This window comes from Loxodonta africana, chromosome 6 (assembly GCF_030014295.1).
Source record: "Loxodonta africana isolate mLoxAfr1 chromosome 6, mLoxAfr1.hap2, whole genome shotgun sequence".
Taxonomy (NCBI): domain Eukaryota; kingdom Metazoa; phylum Chordata; class Mammalia; order Proboscidea; family Elephantidae; genus Loxodonta; species Loxodonta africana.
The window spans coordinates 93,866,577-93,885,605 of record NC_087347.1 but is presented as its reverse complement, the minus strand read 5'-3'; positions in this window follow the sequence as shown (position 1 = coordinate 93,885,605).

The window sequence follows — 19,029 nt, the reverse complement described above, 5'->3', positions numbered from 1 at the left end:
AACCCCACACAGGGTAGATCCCAAAAGAAGTCACCCAGACATATTATAATCAATCTTGCCAAAACCAAAGACTGAGAATTTTAAGAGGGGCTAGGGATAAATGGAGGATCAATGAAAAGTCATCTACAAAGGAGAGTCAATACAACTAAGCTCTGACTACTCAGCAGAAACCATACAGTCAAGGAGGCAATGGGATAACATATATAAAGTCTTGAAGGCAAAAAAATAGCCAGCCAAGAATTACATATCCAGCAAAACTGTCTTTCAAATATGATGATGAAATTAGGGCATTTTCAGATAAATACAAGTTAAGGGACTTTGTAAAAACCAAACCAAAATTACAAGAAATACTAAGGGTAGTACTCCAGTTAGAAAATCAATAACATCAGATAATAACCCAAGACTAGAACACTGGACAGAGCAACCAGATATCAACCCAGATACGGAAGTCACAAAAATAAATCAAAGCTAAAACACTGAAAATAGGGAAACAGAGATATCAATATGTAAAAGATGACAACATTAAACCAAAAATAATGTAGTCACAGAACTTTCATAAAAGAGGAAGTCAAGAAAGAAAGAAGGTATCAAGAAATAAAAGACTGGTTTAAATTTAGAAAAATAGAGGTAACTATTAAGGTAATCACAAGGGAAACCAACAATCCTACAAATCAAATTAAAAATCAAGAAAAACATAGGCTCAGCAAATACAAAATCAATAACAATGAAAAAGATGAGAAGTACATAAAAACAACACAGAAAATTAAGTGGAACAAAGATACTGTCAACAACACACACACACACAGAAAAATACATCAAAATGACAGCACTAAACTCAAACCTATCATTAATTATACTGAACGAAATGCACCAATAAATTATACTGAATGAAATGCACCAATAAAGAGACAGAGAGTGGCAGAATGGATAAAAAAAATACAATCCATCTATATGCTGCCTACAAGAGACACGCCTTAGACTTAAAGACACAAACAAAAACTCAAAGGATGGAAAATAATGTATCAAGCAAACAACAATCAAAAAAGAGTAGGAGTGGCAATATTAATCTCTAACAAAATAGACTTTAAAGCAAAATCCACCACAAAGGATAAGGAAGGACATTATATAATAAGGAGGACATAACCATAATAAATATTTATGCACCCAATGACAGGGCTCCAAAATACATAAAACAAACTCTAATAGCATTGAAAGGAGATAAGGCAGCTCCACAATAATAGTAGGAGACTTCAACACACCACTTTCAGTGAAGGACAGGACATCCAGAAAGAAGCTCAATAAAGACACAGAAGATCTAAATGCCACAGTCAAACAACTTGATATCATAGGTATATACAGAACACTCTGCTCAAGTATACTTTCTTTTCCAATGCACATGGAACATTCTCCAGAATAGGCCACATATTAAGCCACAAAGCAAACTTTAACAGAACCCAAAACATCAAAATATTCTGTCTATAAAGCCATAAAGGAAACCCTGGTGGTGTAGTGGTTAAGTGCTAAGGCTGCTAACCAAAGGGTTGGCAGTTCAAATCCGCCAGGCGCTCCTTGGAAACTCTACGGGGCAGTTCTACTCTGTCCTATAGGGTCGCTATGAGTCGGAATAGACTCAACGGCACTGGGTTTGGTTTGGTTGTTTAAAGCCATAAAAGTAGAAATCAATAACAGACAAAAGCAAGGAAAAAAAATCAAACACATGGAAAATGAACAACACCTTGCCCCAAAACTAATAGGTTATAGAAGAAATTAAGGACAGGATAAAGAAATTCATAGAATCAAATGAGAATGAAAACACATCCTACCAGCACCTTTGGGACACAGCAAAAGCAGTGCTCAGAGGTCAATTTATAGCAATAAATATACACATCCAAAAAGAAGAAAAAGCCAAAATCAAAACATTAACCCTACAACTTGAACAAATAGAGAGCAGCAAAAGAGGCCCGTGGGCATCAGAAGAAAGGAAATGATAAAAATTAGAGCATAAATAAATGAAATAGAGAATAGAAAAACAAGTGAAAGAGTTATCAAGTCCAAAACCCAGTTCTTTGAATAGATCAACAAAATTGATAAAGCATCAGCCAAAATGACAAAAGAAAAATGAGAGACTAAGCAAATAACCTCAATAAGAAATAAGATGGGTCATATCACAACAGACCTAAATGAAATTAAAAGAATCATAACAGAATATTATGAAAAACTGTACTCCAACAAATTTGAAAACCTAGAGGAAATGGACAAATTTCTAGAAACACACTACCTATTGACACTAACACAGGCAGAGGTAGAACCCATAACAAAAGAAGAGACTGAAGAGGTAATCAGAAAACTTCCAGCAAAAAAAAAAGCCCTGGCCCTGACGGCTTCACTGGAGAATTCTAACAAACTTTCAGAGAAGAGTTAACATCACTACTACTAAAGGTATTTCAAAGCATAAAAAAGGATGGAATATTCCCGAACTCACTCTATGAAGCCAGCATAACCCTCATACCAAAACTAGGTAAAGCCACCACTAAAAAAGAAAATTATAGACCAATATCACTCACAAACATAGATGCAAAAATCCTCAACAAAATTCTAGCCAACAGAATTCTACAACATATCAAAAAAATAATTCATCATGACCAAGTGGGATTCATACCAGGTATGCAGGGATGGTTCAATATTAGAAAAACAATCAAAGTAATCCATCACATAAATAAAACAAAAGACAAGAACCACATGATCTCATCAACTGATGCAGAAAAGGTATTTGACAAAGTCCAATACCCAGTCATGATAAAAACTCTCAGCAAAATAGGAATATAACGTAAATTCCTCAACATAATAAGGACATTTATACAAAGCCAATAGCCCACATCATACTAAATGGAAAGAGTCTGAAAGCATTCACCTTGAGAACAGGAACCAGACAAGAAAGCCTTTTACCACCACTCTTATTCAACATTGTGCTGGAGGCCCTAGGCAGAGCAAGAAAAAGAAATAAAGGGCATCCAAATTGGTAAGGAAGAAGTATAAGTATTCATATTTGCAGATGATATGATCTTATACACAGAAAACCCCCCAAAATCCACAAGAAAACTACTGGAAATAATAGAAGACTTCAGCAAAGTGTCAGGATACAAGATAAACATACAAAAATCAGTTCTCTACACCAACAAAGAGAACTTCGAACAGCAAATCACAAAATCAACACCATTTACAGTAGCCCCCAAGAAGATAAAATACTTAGGAATAAATCTAACCAGAGGCATAAAAGACCTATACAAAGAAAACTACAAGACACTAATGCAAGAAACCAAAAGAGACCTACATAAGTGGAAAAATATACCTTGCTCATGAATAGGAAGACTCAACATTATGAAAATGTCAATGCTACCCAAGCAATCTAAAGATACAATGGAATCTCGATCCATATATCAATGATATTTTTTAATTAGATGGAGAAACAAATCACCAACTTCATATGGAAAGGAAACAGGCCTGGGATAGACAAAGCATTACTGAAGAAGAACAAAGTGGGAGACCTCACATTACATAGTTTTGGAACCTATTATCCTACCAGAGTACTCCAAAACAGCCTGTTAGTGGTACAACAACAGATACATAGACCAATGGAACCAAATAGAGAACCCAGACATAAATTCATCCACCTATGAGCAGCTGATATTTGACAAAGCCCAAAGTCCCTTAAATGGGGGAAATACAGTCTCTTTAACAAATGTTACTGGCATAACTGGATATCCATCTGCAAAAAAATGAAACAAGACCCATACCTCACACCATGCACAAAAACTAACTTAAATTGGGTCAAAGACCTAAATATAAAATCTAAAATGATAAAGATTATGGAAGAAAAAATAGAGACAATGCTAAAAGCCCTAATACATGCCATAAATAGAATACAAAACATTACTAACAATGCACAAACAACAGAAGAAAAACTAGATAACTGGGAGCTCCTAAAAATCAAACACTAATGCTCATCCAAAGACTTCACCAATAGGATAAAAAGACAACCTACAGACTAGGAGAAAACTTTTGGCTACCACATAAGATACTGCAAAACTTCACCAACAAAAATACAAATAAACCCAATTAAAAAATGGGCAAAGAATATGAACAGGCACTTCACCAAAAAAGACATTCAGGCAGCTAATAGATACATGAGGAAATGCTCAACATCATTAGCCATCAGAGAAATGCAAATCAAAACTACAATGAGATATGATCTCACCCCAACAAGGCTAGCATTAATTCAAAAACCACAAAATAATAAATGTTGGAGAGGTTGTGGAGAGACTGGAACAATTATACACTGCAATATAAAATGGTACAACTACTTTGGAAATTGATTTGGTGCTTTCTTAAAAAACTAGAAATAGAAGTACTATACTCCTTGGAATACACCCTAGAGAAATAAGAGACGTCACATAAATAGATACATGCACACCCATGATTCTTGCAGCACTGTTCACAATAGCAATAAGATGGAAACAACCTAGGTGTCTATTAGTGGTCTAACGGATAGACAAATTATGGTACAGTGACACAATGGAATACTACGCAATGATAAAGAACAATGATGAATCAGTGAAACATCTCACAACATGGATGAATCTGTAAGGCATTATGCTGAGTGAAAACTGTCAGTCGCAAAAGGACAAACATTGTATGAGACCACTATTATAAGAACTCAAGAAAAGGTTTAAACACAGAAGAAAACATTCTTTGATGGTTATGAGGGTGGGAGGGGGGGAAAGGGGAATTCACTAACTAGATAAAGTAGACAAGAATTATCTTAGGTGAAGGGAAGGACAACACAGAATACAGTGCAAGTCAGCACATGGACAAAACCAAAAGCTAAGAAGTTTCCTGAACACAGCCAAACACTTCTAGGGACAGAGTAGCAGGGGCAGGGGTCTGGGGACCATGGTTTTGAGGTACATCTAGGTCAACTGGTATAACAAAGTTTATTAAGAAAATGTTCTGCATTCTACTTTGGTGAGTGGTGTCTAGGGTATTAAAAGCTATTGAGCAGCCATCTAAGACACATCAATTGGTCCCAACCCATCTGGAGCAAAGGAGATTGAAGAATACCAAAGACACAAGGAAAATATGAGCCCAAGAGACAAAAACGGCCAGATAAACCAGAGACTCCATCAACCTGAGACAAGAAGAACTAGACGGTGCTTGGCTACCACCAATGAACACCCTGACGGGTAACACAACAGAGAGTCCCTGATGAAGTAGGAGAAAAGTGGGGTGCAGAACTCAACTTCATGTAAAAAGAGCAGACTTAGTGGTCTGACTGAGACTAGAAGAACCCCAGAAGACATGGTCTCCGGACTCTGTGTTAACCCAGAACTAAAACCATTCCCGAAGCCAGCTGTTCAGACAAAGATTAGACTGGACTATAACATATGAAATAATACTTGCGAAGAGTGTGCTTCTTAGTTCAAGTAGATAAAAAAAAATACACAAGGCTAAATTGGCAGCTTCTGTCTGGAGGTGGGATGAGAAGGCAGAAAGGGATAGGAACTGGTTGAATGGACATGAGAAACTCGGGTGGAAAGGAGGAGTGTGCTGTCATATTGTAGGGATTGCAACTAGGGTCACATAACAATACATGTATAAATTTTTGTATGAGAAAATATCTTGGGCTGTAAACTTTCACCTAAAGCACAATTAAAAAAAAAAAAGATGATTATCATTTTTACTACAGTGTGATTTTGGGAAAGTCACATAACCTCTCTGTACCCCAATTCCATCATCAGTGAAATGAGGGTAAGAGCCCCTCTTAACAAGGCTGTAACGAGGATTGAGTTTCTTTAATACCCAGAACACAGCAAGCCAGGATAGGGAAACTGAGGTTCAGAGAGGTTAAGATCGATTGCCCAACTGATGAGTGATGAGCCCTGGATCAAAATCTAGGTCTTTTTGTTTTAATCCAATGATTTTTTAACTTTATCATATTGTTGTATTCAATGAATATCATTTAGCATGGATTTTAAAATAAGTTCAATTCCAGAAAAAGCTTTTGGGAGATTGATATTTGTCCTGACCATGACAATGAGCATTAAAAAACTGATCAGCTTTACCTCTTTTCTCTGTTTGCTGAGAAACTGAATCAAATTTACAGAATAATCATAGCATTTATCTGTCTTTATTGCCTTTACCTTCATTGCCTTTATCTATGTCTTGTTTGTATTCTGTTTTTCCCTGGTAATTACTTCTGAAATATATTTGTATGTTTTCTTATTAGTTGTCCTTCTGAATTTCTTAGAAGAATTATTCCCATTGTTGAATAAATAAATCCCTGCTACTCCCATAGTTAGAACTTGAGACATAGAGTTGCCCACGTGAGAAGTGGATGAATTGCAAACCAAAGCCTACAATTTGGAGCTTCCACCCTAGTGGCTATTTATTGAGGGCTTGTAATTGAAACCATTATTTGTTTTCTCTGTCTGTGATGTCTTAATATATGCAGAATGTCTTCTCCAATTGTCAGTTACACAAGCCTCTTTTTGTTTCTAAGACTCAGCTGCTCCGGGGGACAACAGTCTTTCTTTCAAAGTGCTTATACCAGGGTCCTCTAAAATTAACGCATTTGTCACAAAGTCTATATATATTTTTTCTATATCTCTCTCTTTTTAAAAAATACATTCTATTTCTAGAGCTGTTTTAGGTGTACAAAAGAAAAATATGCACAGAAAGTACAGAGTGTCATTGTGCCCTCCTCCCCTGCCCCTACCCAGTTTGTCCTATTATTAACATCTTGCATTTGTGTGGTACATTTGTTACAGTTGATGAACCAACGTTGATGCATTAACTAAACTGCATAGTTTACAGTAGGGTTCACTCACTGGGTTGTGCAATTCTATGAGTTTTGACAAACGCATAATGCTATGTTTCCATCATTACAGTATCACCCAGAGTAGTTTTACTGCCCTTCAAAAGTTCTGTGCTTCACCTGTTTATCTCTCCTCCCCCAAACCTTTGGTAACCACTGATATTTTTACTGTCTCTATAGTTTTGCCTTTTCCAGAATGCAATATACTTGGAATCATATAGTATTAGCTTCTTCAGTAGGCTTCTTTCACTTAGTCATATGCATTTAAGGTTCCTCCATGTCTTTTGATAGCTCATTTCTTTTTATCTCTAAATAACCCTCCCTTGTGTATATGTACCACAGTTTGTTATCCATTCACCTATCAAAAGACATTCTTGGTTATTTCCAGTTTTGGGAAATTATGAATAAAGCTTCTATAAACATTCACGTGCAGGTTTTGTGTGGACATAAGTTTCTAATTCATTTGGGTAAATACCTAGGCATGTGATTGCTGGATTGAATGGTAAACCTATGATAGTTTTGTAAGAAATTGCCAGACTGTCTTCCAAAGTGGCTGTTCCATTTTGCATTCCCACCAGCAATGAATGAGGATTCGTGTTGCTCGAAATCACCATCAGCATTTGGTGTTGTCAGTGTTTTGGATTTTAGCAATGTTAATAGGTGTGTAGCAGTATCTCATAGCTGTTTAATTTGCAAGTCCCTAAAAAAAAAAAAATTTTTTTTTTTTAATGACATATGATGTCATGCATCTTTTAATTAGCTCATTTGTCATATGTATATCTTCTTTGGTGAGAAATACAGTCAGACCTTTTGCCCATTTTTAATTGAGTTGTTTGTTTCCATATTTTTAAGGTTTAAGAGTTTTCTGTACAGCTTGGATACAAGCCCTTTATCAGATATGTGTTTTGCAAATATTATCTCCCAGTCCGTGGCTTGCCTTTTTCGTTTTATCTTTGTTGAAATTGAGACATAATACACATATACATACAGAAACTCAAAGATCAGGGCATAATGCTTGATAAAGTAGAGGGTCAGCAAAGGAGAAGAAGACCCTGAACAAAATATATTGACAGAGTGGCTGCAAGAATGGGCTTAAGCATAGCAAATGGTTGTAAGGATGACGCAGGACCAGACAACATTTTATTCTGTTATACACAGGGAAACTATGAGTTGGAACTCACTCCACGACACCTAACAACAACAAAAAAATACATATCGTAAACTTTTCCAGGTATACACAACCCATTGCCATTGAGTCAATTCTGACTTTTAACAACCCTACAGGACATAATAGAACTGTCCCATACAGTTTCCAAGGCTGTAATCTTTACAGAAGCAGACTGCCACACTCTTCTCCCATTGAACAGCTAGTGGGTTTGACCCACTGACCTTTCAGTTAGCAGCCAAGAGATTAGCCACTGCGCAACCAGGGCTCCTTTTTCCAAGTATGTTGTTGTTGTTGTTGTTAGGTGCCATTGAGTTAGTTCCAACTCCTAATGACTGTATGTACAACAACAAAATACTGAATGGTCCTGCGGCATTTCACAATCATTGCTATGTTTGAGCCCATTGTTGCAGCCACTGTGTCAGTCCATCTCATTGAGAATTTTCTTCTTTTGCTGATCCTGTACCTTTCCAAACATGATGTCCTTCTCCAGGAACTGGTTTCTCCTGAGAAACTGTTCAAAGTCTGTAAGACAAAGTCTCATCATCCTTGTTTCTAAGGAGCATTCTGGTTGTACTTCTTCCAAGACAGATTTATTCGTTCTTCTAGCAGTTCATGGTACATTCAATATTCTTTGCCAATACCATAACTAAAAAGCATCAATTCTTCTTTAGTCTTCCTTAGTCATTGTCCAGGTTTTGCATGCATATAAAGTGATTGAAAATACCATAGCTTGGATCAGGTGCACCTAAGTACTCAAAGTGATATTTTTGCTCTTTAACACTTTAAAAGGGTCTTTTGCAGCAGATTTACTCAATGCAATATGTTGTTTGATTTCCTGACTGCTGCTTCCAAGAGCATTGGTTGTGGATCCAAGTAAAATTAAATCCTTGACAACTTCAATAATTTCTCCATTTATTATGATGTTGCTTATTGATTCAGTTGTAAGAATTTTTGTTTTCTTTACATTGAAGTGCAATCCATACTGATGGCTGTCGTCTTTGATCTTCATCAGTAAGTGCTTCCAGTCTTCTTTCTTCATTTTCAGCAAGGAAGGTTGTGTCTTCTGCATAGCACACATTGTTAATGAATCTTCCTCCAATCCTGATGCCTTGTTCTTCTTCCTTTAAGTCCAGCTTCTCAGATTATTTGCTCAGTATACAGACTAAATAAGTATGATGAAAGGATATAACCTTGACACACACCTTTCCTGTTTTAAACCACATAGTATCCCCTTGTTTTGTTTGAATAACTACCTCTTGGTTTATATACAGGTACCTCATGAGCACAATTAAGTGTTCCAGAATTCCCATTCTTTCAATGTTATCCACATTATGCAACTATGCATACACGACTATGCAAAGGTGCACAGTTGAATGCCTTTGCATAGGCAATAAAGCACAGCTAAGCATCTTTCTAGTATTATCTGCTTTCAGCCACAATCCATCCGAGATCAGTAACAATATCCCTCATTCAACATCCTCTTCTGATCCGCTTGAATTTCTGGCAGTTCTCTGTCAATGTACTGCTGCAACCATTTACTTATCTTCAGCAAAATTTTGTTTGTGTGTGACATTGACGATATTGTTCAATGATTTCTGTATTCTATTGGATTACTTTTCTTTGGAATGGGCACAAATATGGATTGCTTCCAGTTGGTTGGCCAGGTAGCTGTCTTCCAAATTTCTTGACAAAGACAAGTGGGCGCTTCCAGTGTTGCATCATTTTTGAAGGAACTCTGATGGCACAATGGTTAAGTGTTGAGCTGCTAATAAAAATGTTGGCAGTTCGAACCTACTCTGTATATTAATCTTAATTATGCAAGTATATTATCAAAGTATATTCATTAATTATTCAAGTATACTGATAGTAATTATTTTAATAGTTTAATAATTATTTACATATTTTTTTATACTTTTAACTGTCACTTAATTCAAGATATAAAACATTTTCAAGTCCTCAGTAAGGTTCCATTTTGCCTCATCTTGTCTATAACAAGCCCCCAAAACTTCTATCACCACTGTACCACCACCGTTTTGACTTCTATCATCATTATTTAGTTTTGCTCATTCTTAAACTTTCTATAATAGGAAATCATACATTATGAATTTTTTTCGGGGGCTGTTTTTTTTTCACTCAATGTATTCGTGAGATTCATTTTTACTTTTGCGTGTATCAGTAGTTTTTTTTTTATTATCGTGTACATTCTATTGTGTTAATATACTTCAACATATGTGTCCATTCTTTTTGATGGGCAACTGGGCTGTTTCCAGTTTGGGGCTAATATGAGTAAAGCTGCTTTGAACATTCTGCTCTTGGTGTAAATCCATCTAGGTTTTTCCGCGTGTTGCAGACAGAAACAGGCAAAGTGATAGAGGCATGATCTATTCTAGATTCTTTTATTCCTGTGCTTTTGTTATTAGTATTCTTAGCCCTTTGTGGAGAAAGATAGGGGTTTAAAGAGGATACTGGAGAGGGGAAATGGAAAGACTGAAAATACCAGAGTCAGAGGGATAGGAGAATTTATGAAAAATATTTCATTTATGATCTCAAAACTAACAGAAGTTTTAGTTTCCTTTACAGCCCATTCCTGTCTTATTTACTTTGCACCTGCAACATAATTAAAAAAAAAAAAAGGAAAGGCTTATTTAGCTATGATCATCCCCTAGAGGTTATTTTCCTCCATAGTCTTAATTTACATTCCTTTCCCTTTAATATGGAAACCCTCGTGGTGTAGTGGTTAAGTGCTACAGCTGCTAACCAAAAGGTCTGGCAGTTTGGATCCACCAGGCGCTCCTTGGAAACTCTATGGGGCAGTTCTACTCTGTCCTATAGGGTCGCTATGAGTCGGAATCGACTCAATGGCAATAGATTTGGGTTTCGGGTTTTCCCTTTAACATTGTCCCTTTTTCTCCTTTGCTTTTCTGAGGTAGTGGCAAAGGGGATCCAGTGCTTTTCCTAGCCCAATAATATGTGGAGCACACTGTCGATTTCTCACTAAATCTGTGTACTGTTTTCTCTACACAAACAAAATGTTCTCTTTCTTAGCTTGCATAAATGGCGATATCTTAAAGGCATGTTGACTTTAAAAGATCCTCCAAGTTTTCTTCCTCTTTACCAAATTATCTGAATCTTTTTACATATAGTCACTGATATGGCTGATAGACCAAAATGTATCAAAAATTTCAGAGTGGTTCCCTCCCTTCATCCTACCTGTACTCTTTTTATCTATATGCTTCATTTCTTATCAGTTTTTTACAGAGGCCTGATTTCTTCTTGAGTTCAACATCTTATTATCATTCTTCACCTGCGCCAGGGTCAATATGCCAATTTTGAATTCTTATCTATTTTCTTTTCAGTGACTCAGAATCTAAGTACGTATTTCTGTATTATAAATACGTGTAAAAATATTACTGAAGTGGAGGTAGGAGTGTGAGGAAGAGTGGGCAAGCGTTGTAGCACACTGTTTTTCAGGATTCTGAGGTGCTGAAGAATTTGCACACTGATAAAATATACTTATTATGATGTAACATATTTGCATTGTTAAGGTATTTAAAATATACTTGGCTGTTTATAATCTGTCAAGAAAACTACAGATGTGTAATTATCCTCAACTTTCCTAAGTATCTGTGTACCCAAGCAGCTTTGAGTAAATTCTGGAATCAGAAAGTAGCAGATCATGCAGATCAGTTCCCCATTATGGCTTTTAGGGGAAAACATGCTTTATCTCCCCCCCCCCCTTTTTTTTCTATAAAGAATAGGACAGGAAGTATGTTCTTATAGTATTTAGCTATTAGGACCTCAGAGGCCCTCTGGTCCCACCCTACCTATTCCATGCTCACTTACTTTCTACAGCTTCCCTACAGTGATTATAGAGTCTTTTCTTGAACACCAACAGTGTCTGGAAATCTCAATCTGATATGAACATGCTGTTCATAAACACCTAGGTTTCAGGTATCTGTTGCTATAACTTAAGGACTTATAACAACAGTCATTTATTATTTCTCACAGTTCTGTATGTCAGGAATTTGTACAAGGATCAGCAGGGCCCCTCTTTAATTTACATTTTGTCAGTGGGGTCACTCGGCTGCATTCAGCTGGCTGCTGGGCTGGGCCAGAAGATTCAAGAACATTTCATGTCAGGTACCTTGGTGCTTTTTCATGTGATTTCTTTCTTTTTCCTTGTGCCATCTCATCCTCCAGACTCCTGTGCTCTCTCTGCAGCAGGCTATCCTATAACCCCTCGTAACATGGCAGCTAGCTTTCAGGACGGAAGACAAAAGATATCAGGCATCTTAAAATCTGGTTCAGATCAGCTACATCATCACTTCTTTCATATTCTATTGTTCAAAACAACAGCTTCAAAGGGAGGAGAAACAGACTCCACCACTTGGTTAGAAAAGCTGCAAAGTCTCATTGCTAATGCTAGGAGATACTGCAGCCACCTCTGGAAACACTACCACATCTGGAATGTAATACAATTGCCCAGGCCCACCTCTTCTTCTTTAGCCTATGCATATCAATGTTTCTGATAGTTTTCATTCTAATGCTCTCTCAACCCAGCTTCAGAGACCTTCTCTGACTTAGATCTTTTGATCCCTAATCTTGATCCCTAACTCAGGTTCAGATAAATTTGTTATATGCCTGTATTCTCCTGGAATAGAGCTTTGCTCATTCTTTTAATTGTCTGAGGTAGAAAACCCCATATCCTAGACAGTGGGTGGGGAGAGACATTAAACAGTGCTCATCATATCATATTGAGACACCTCTATTCCCAGAAAAGATTCTCCACAGAATGAACCACAATCCAACTTCTCATAAATAGCATTCATTTGTCTTAGTTTTATCTATAAGAGCTACCATGGTCCTACCTAAGCTTTTGCCTGATCTTTGCTAAACATCTCCTCTTCTGCCATTACTTCCAGGTCCATTTTTAGCCTGATCATTCTCTTACAGATGGCCTCCATTTGGCTGACATCTCTTAATATGGACACACATAGATGCTATAATCAATGCCTTACATCTGGACACTATAAATCTATTAACAATGTTGTCTGGGATCAAACTAAGTCCTTTTTTTCTTTTTTTTCGCACTTCTTGTTCAATCATCTCTCTCTCATCTAATACTTACTATACCCACTTAGCTGTGTATAATCGTGCTGTGTACAAACTTAGTTGAAGTGCCTGGGGGCAGCTGAAGGTACCCTTCAGAATATTAATCTACTTCACTTCATTCAGGTAGAACTCAACAACCAATTTAAGGGATATATGCATCTTTAAATAGAATCTTCTAAATTAGGAAGTTATGATTTTTAATACCTCTAAGATTTATTCCTTCGGGTTCCTTACTCTCGATACAAATGTTGAATGCTTTTAGGTAATGGCTATAAGCCACTTCATAACAGAGATGGGGCAGACCTGACCTATAAGAACATTCGTTACACATATCTTAAAATAAAAGTGTTTTTCATTATTCTTCTTCTACTTTTTTTTTGGTAAACACAATGGAACATTTAGAAAAAAAAGTCCTCAAGTGATCACGTGTCACAAAATCTTGAGGCAAGACTTTGTTATAGGTCTCAACTCCTATTACTGTGTTTTCATTAAAATGTGCTGAAGGTTTATTCTTTTGTATTAAGAAAAGTCATCACATCTTAAATTCATTACTCCAATACCCGTATCAAGTTTTTAATCGTATGTTCTAGTGTGTGTTTCTTTATTCCAGTAACATTTCAGGTTCTTCGTTTTATACAATGACTATCCATGACTATTGCTATGATTCTTTGATTTATTCACTCAGCCAGTGTGCTTGATGAAGTGCAAATACCAGTGAACCCGGCAGATCTGTTTCTTGCTTTCATGAGGTTTACATTCTACGGGCTGAGGAAGAAAATAAACGAGTGAACGAATGAATGAGTGTTGTAATTTTAGATATAAGTTTTATAAAGAAATAAAACAAGGAATTGGGATAGAAAGTAATTCAAAGCAGGGAGGAGGGAATGGTGGGAGGGCCTACTTTAAAGTAGCCAGAGAAGGGCCTCTCTGAATCTGAGGTGGTGGTGCTTGAACAGAGACCTGACTCCTGGGAAGAAGCCAATCATGAAGAGATGTGTGAGTGGAACATTCAGGTGAGAGGCACAGAATATACAAAGGCCTGAGGAGGTATCAAATTGTGCACGTTCTAGAAGCAGTAAGAAAGTCATAGTAAGCACACAGGAGCTGAGGTGGGAGAAGTAAGGGGTGGGGGAGTTCATAAAGTTACGTGTATGCCGTGGCACAATGTTTGCCTTTTAGTTTAAGTGCAACGGGAACTGTAGCAGGCACAGTTTATGCCACACAGAAATATTTCTCTGCTCCATTTTTCAGGTTACTCAGAAGACTGCCAGTTTGTGTGTGTGTATGATTTAAGTGAAAGTTTACAAGTCAGTTTCTCATACAAAAACTTATACACACATTGTTATGTGACCCCACTTGCTGTCCCTACAATGTGACAGTACACTCCTTCTCTCCACCCTGTATTTCCTGTGCCCATTCAACCAGCTCCTGTTCCCCTCTGCCTTCTCATCTCGCCTCCAGGCAGGAGCTCTCCACATAGAGGCTGCCAGTTTTGAATAAAATCCACAGCAATAGATAGTTCTGTGGCAAATTCAGATCATGGCAAGCAGCTCTGTTGCTTGGTCCATATGACCTTACAAAATTCCAGAGTTCTAGAAGTATCTGTGGTAGTTAATGACAACGTGTTGGATCTTAGGCAAGCTCCAATAGGAAAGTCGCAAAGCAGATTCTTTGTGTTCTGGAGCAAGGCCACGCATTCTGCAGAAGAGAAATATTCTCTGTTCAAAAAGCATCTCCTGGCAAGGTATAGTGCTTGACAGTGCCTGATAGTGGGATATTAAATGTCTATGCAACCTGTGCTGCCCATCGTAAACTAGTTATTATCATCCACCAAGTTTTAAGGCCTGGCAAAAAAAGCAATAATCTATCATATAAGAGAAGTGCTACATTTGGGTTTAGCCCTGAGCAGATGGCCCAGAGCCTCATAATATCTCTTACATCAACAACTCTCCCTCAGCATAATTACATGTATGGTTTCATAGGATGTTCATTAGGATTATCTAATGAAGGAGGAAAAAGCTGGCCATCAAAGATGGATTGGTCCACAAAAAAACTTTTATGTGAATGTCTGTAGAAGCAAGAGTCATAACAGCCAAAAAGTGGAAATAACCCAAATGCCATCAACTATTGAATTAAGGACAAAACAAACAAACATAATATATCCATCCATACAGTGGAATATTATTCAGTCATAAAAATAAATTAAGTACGGATACATACCACATGGAGGAAACTAGAAACCATTATTTTAAGTGGAAGAACCAGTAGCTACAAAGGACCATATATTGTATGTTTTCATTTATATGAAATACACAGAACAGGCAAATATATGGAGACAGAATGTAGATTAGTGGTTGCCTAGGGCTGGAAGTAATGGTTGTATTGAGAGATGATGGCTAAGAGGTACAGGGTTTCTTTTGGGGGGTAATGAAAATATTCTGAATTTGATTGTGATGATAGATGCATAACCATGTGAACATACTAAAGCCACTGAATTGTATACTTTAAATGGGTAACTTTTAAGTCACGTGCATTATATATTATAAAGCTGATGGAAATAAAGATGGATTGGCTTGTTGTGATGATGAAGTTTAAAATGGATTACTGATAACATTACAGCTTTATGTAGGGATAGTCCAGAAAGACAGCAGGGAGGGAATACGTTCCCAATGGGCAAAATTCTGAGAAAGACACCAGGTCATCAACTTAGAGGATAGGGAGAAGTGGTTAAAGTTAAGGATATACACAGTGTGACCACAGTTTAGCTGATTGGTCAATAAGGTCTTGCCTATGATTTTCAAGTTTTGCTTCTTCCAGGTCCCTGACCAATCAGCTAAACTATTTGTCACTAATCAGTATTAAACACTGGTGGTGTAGTGGTAAAAGCTATGGCTGCTAGCCAAAAGGTTGGCAGTTCAAATCCACCTGGCGCTCTTTGGAAACTCTACGGGGCAGTTCTACTCTGTCCTATAGGGTCACTATGAATTAGAATCGACTTGACAGCAACAGGAACAAGTGAGATCTAGGAAAGAAGCATGTGGACAAATCTATGGGAATATGCCATAAAAAATTAGTGGGTTTTATCATATAGCTCATATCAATAATTACCAGAAACATCTACCACACTAAATAATCAGGTGGATAGGATGATCATCCCATGGAGATTAGCCAGTTTCCATCCCCAACCACTCCATTGCTTACACAGTAGGTCCATACATAAAGAAGCCATGGGAGCAACTGTAGAAAGTATTCAGGAGTCCCAAAGCACAAGCTTCTTCACACTAAGGCTCATCTAGCTACTGTTGTTGCTAAGCATCTAGCCAGCCACAGAGACATACTCTGTTCCTCATTTCTCTAGAAGACTAACAAGCCACTTGGAACAAGTCGATAACATCAGACATCTTTCATCCTTGGAGTGGCATCGATTTAAATTTTTTAGATTGATACATACTTTTGGTATGAGTTTACCTTTCATGCCAATAGCACCATTATTTAAGGGCTCACGGTGTGTCTAATTTACCAAGATGGAATCCTGCATAATAGAGGGACCAATAAATCGACTTTTGCTGAAGGAGGTGCGACAATGGGCATGTGCTATGCAAAAGCTGAGGTTTGATGGAATATTGGGATGGTGTGGTAGACAGAATTCTAAGGTAGGCTCTCAAGATTCCCAGCCCCTGGTGTACACATACCTTCTCCTGATTACTCCATCAAACCCTAAGCTAGGTATTGCTGTGAAGGGGTATGGCAGGTATAATTAAAGTCTCAAATCAGTTGACCTTAAGATAGGCAGAATTTCTGGATGGGCCTAATCACATGAGTCCTTTAAAAGCAGAATTTTTCCTGGTTGGTGACAAAAGAAAGCCAGAGTTTCAAACAAACACTAGAAAAATAGGATGCATCATTGCTGGCTTGAAGATGGAGGAGCTACTTGAATGCAGCCAGTGTTTAGGAGCTGAGAGTGGCTCCCAGGTGACATACAGCAAGGAAATGTGACCTTAGTCCTATAACTGCAAAGAATTAAATGCTCCGACCATCTGAATGAGTTTCATAGTGGATTTTTCCCCCTGAGCCTCCAGCTGAGAACTCAACTTAGCCAAGCCAACACTTTGATTTCAACCTTTTGATACCCTCAGCAGAGAATCCATACCATGCTGAACTGTCCTATAAAAAAGAAAGCTGATAAACGGTTGTTGTTTTAAGCCACCAAGTGGTAATTTACTACACAGCTATTTTGTAACCAAGTAGACAGATGCAAGGGAGAACAACAGTGGAAAAAGGAAAACCAGATAGAAGGCTAGTTTAGAGGTCGAAGAGAGATGATGGAGGCTTTGACACAGGTAGCAACACTGGGGTAAGTAAGAACTGGACGGATTAAGGATAGAGCTGGAGATAGAGAAAAGCTGAATTTTGGCATGAGCAATCGATGTCTTCTAGGAAAATGAGGAGGAGGAAGCTGCTGACACGGGGCGAGGGGACAGAGGGGAGATAGGATAAGGATAGAGGGAATAAACACCTCCTTTTTGAACATGTTCACTTTGCAAATTCTATTAGACTTCTAAGGCAAGATGCTGAGCAGACCGTTAAATGTGTGAATTTGAAGCTTAGGGAAGGGGTCCATAAATAAAGTTTGGAATAATAAACATATAAATGGCATTTAACATTTTAACCTAGAAAATAGAATTTCATAATAGGTATTTAGAAAATGCTAGTTGAAGCTAGTAAAAATGCTTGTATGCTATTGAATTTTAAAGAACTAGCAATTGATATTTACAGGAGACAAAATTCCTTTATGTGTTACTGCAGAGGTCTTATGTAAGTTTTGTTTTGGGGGAATACATAATAGGGGACTCTAGTGGCTCTGAGAATACGTTCAAGTTCTGAGTACATATTTTGCTTAACACTCTCATATTTAAAGAAAAAAACTATGTTTTAGTCTTATATTTTATGAATGTCAATTTAAAAATACTAAAAAAAAAAAAGAAACAATTGCCCATTATTTCATCCTCTGAGATAATTACTATTAAATTTTGGTATATTTCCTAGAAACATACTAAAAACATTATTTTGTATTTAGATTTTATGTTTTTATTTTACTTTGCACATCTTGAAAAGTTTCTAGGTTTCTTAAGTGTTTATTTTTAGAACATGCTTTTCAATTACCACATAATATTTTATCACATGGGTCTACTGTAGCTTCCTTCTTGTTAGACATTTAGTTCATTTACAATTTTAATTATTACAGGTGGCATTGCATTTCCTATCCCCTTACTGAAGTCTTTACCTATAATTTCTGTTCATTTTCTTTGTTTAGATACCTAGAAATGGGAAAGTTAGATCAAAAAGTATTAATATTTAAGATTATATGGTACATGTTGCTATCTTGTCTCTGAGACAACTTTTACCAGTTTTCATCAGCCGATTCTAATCCATAGTGACCCCATGTATGTCAGAGTAGAACTGTTTTCATAGGATTTTCAATGGCTGCTTTTTCAGCAGTAGATTGCCAGGCCTTTCTTCTGAGGCACCACTGGGTAGACTCCAATCTCCAAATTTTGGTTAGCAGCCAAACACATTAATAGTTTGTACCACCTAGGGAATATATATGCATACATATATACCAAACCAAAACCTAAACCCATTGCCATCGAGTCAATTATGACTCATAGTGACCCTATAGGACAGGGTGGAACTACCCCATAGGGTTTCCAAGGAGCAGCTGCTGGATTTGAACTGCTAGCCTTTTGGTTAGCAGCTATAGCTCTTAACCACTGTGCTACCAGGGCTCCATATACACACACACACACGCACACACACACACACACACACACACTATATTTGAAGGTTTCTTGCAGGGGGATGGCATGGCCAGCAAACA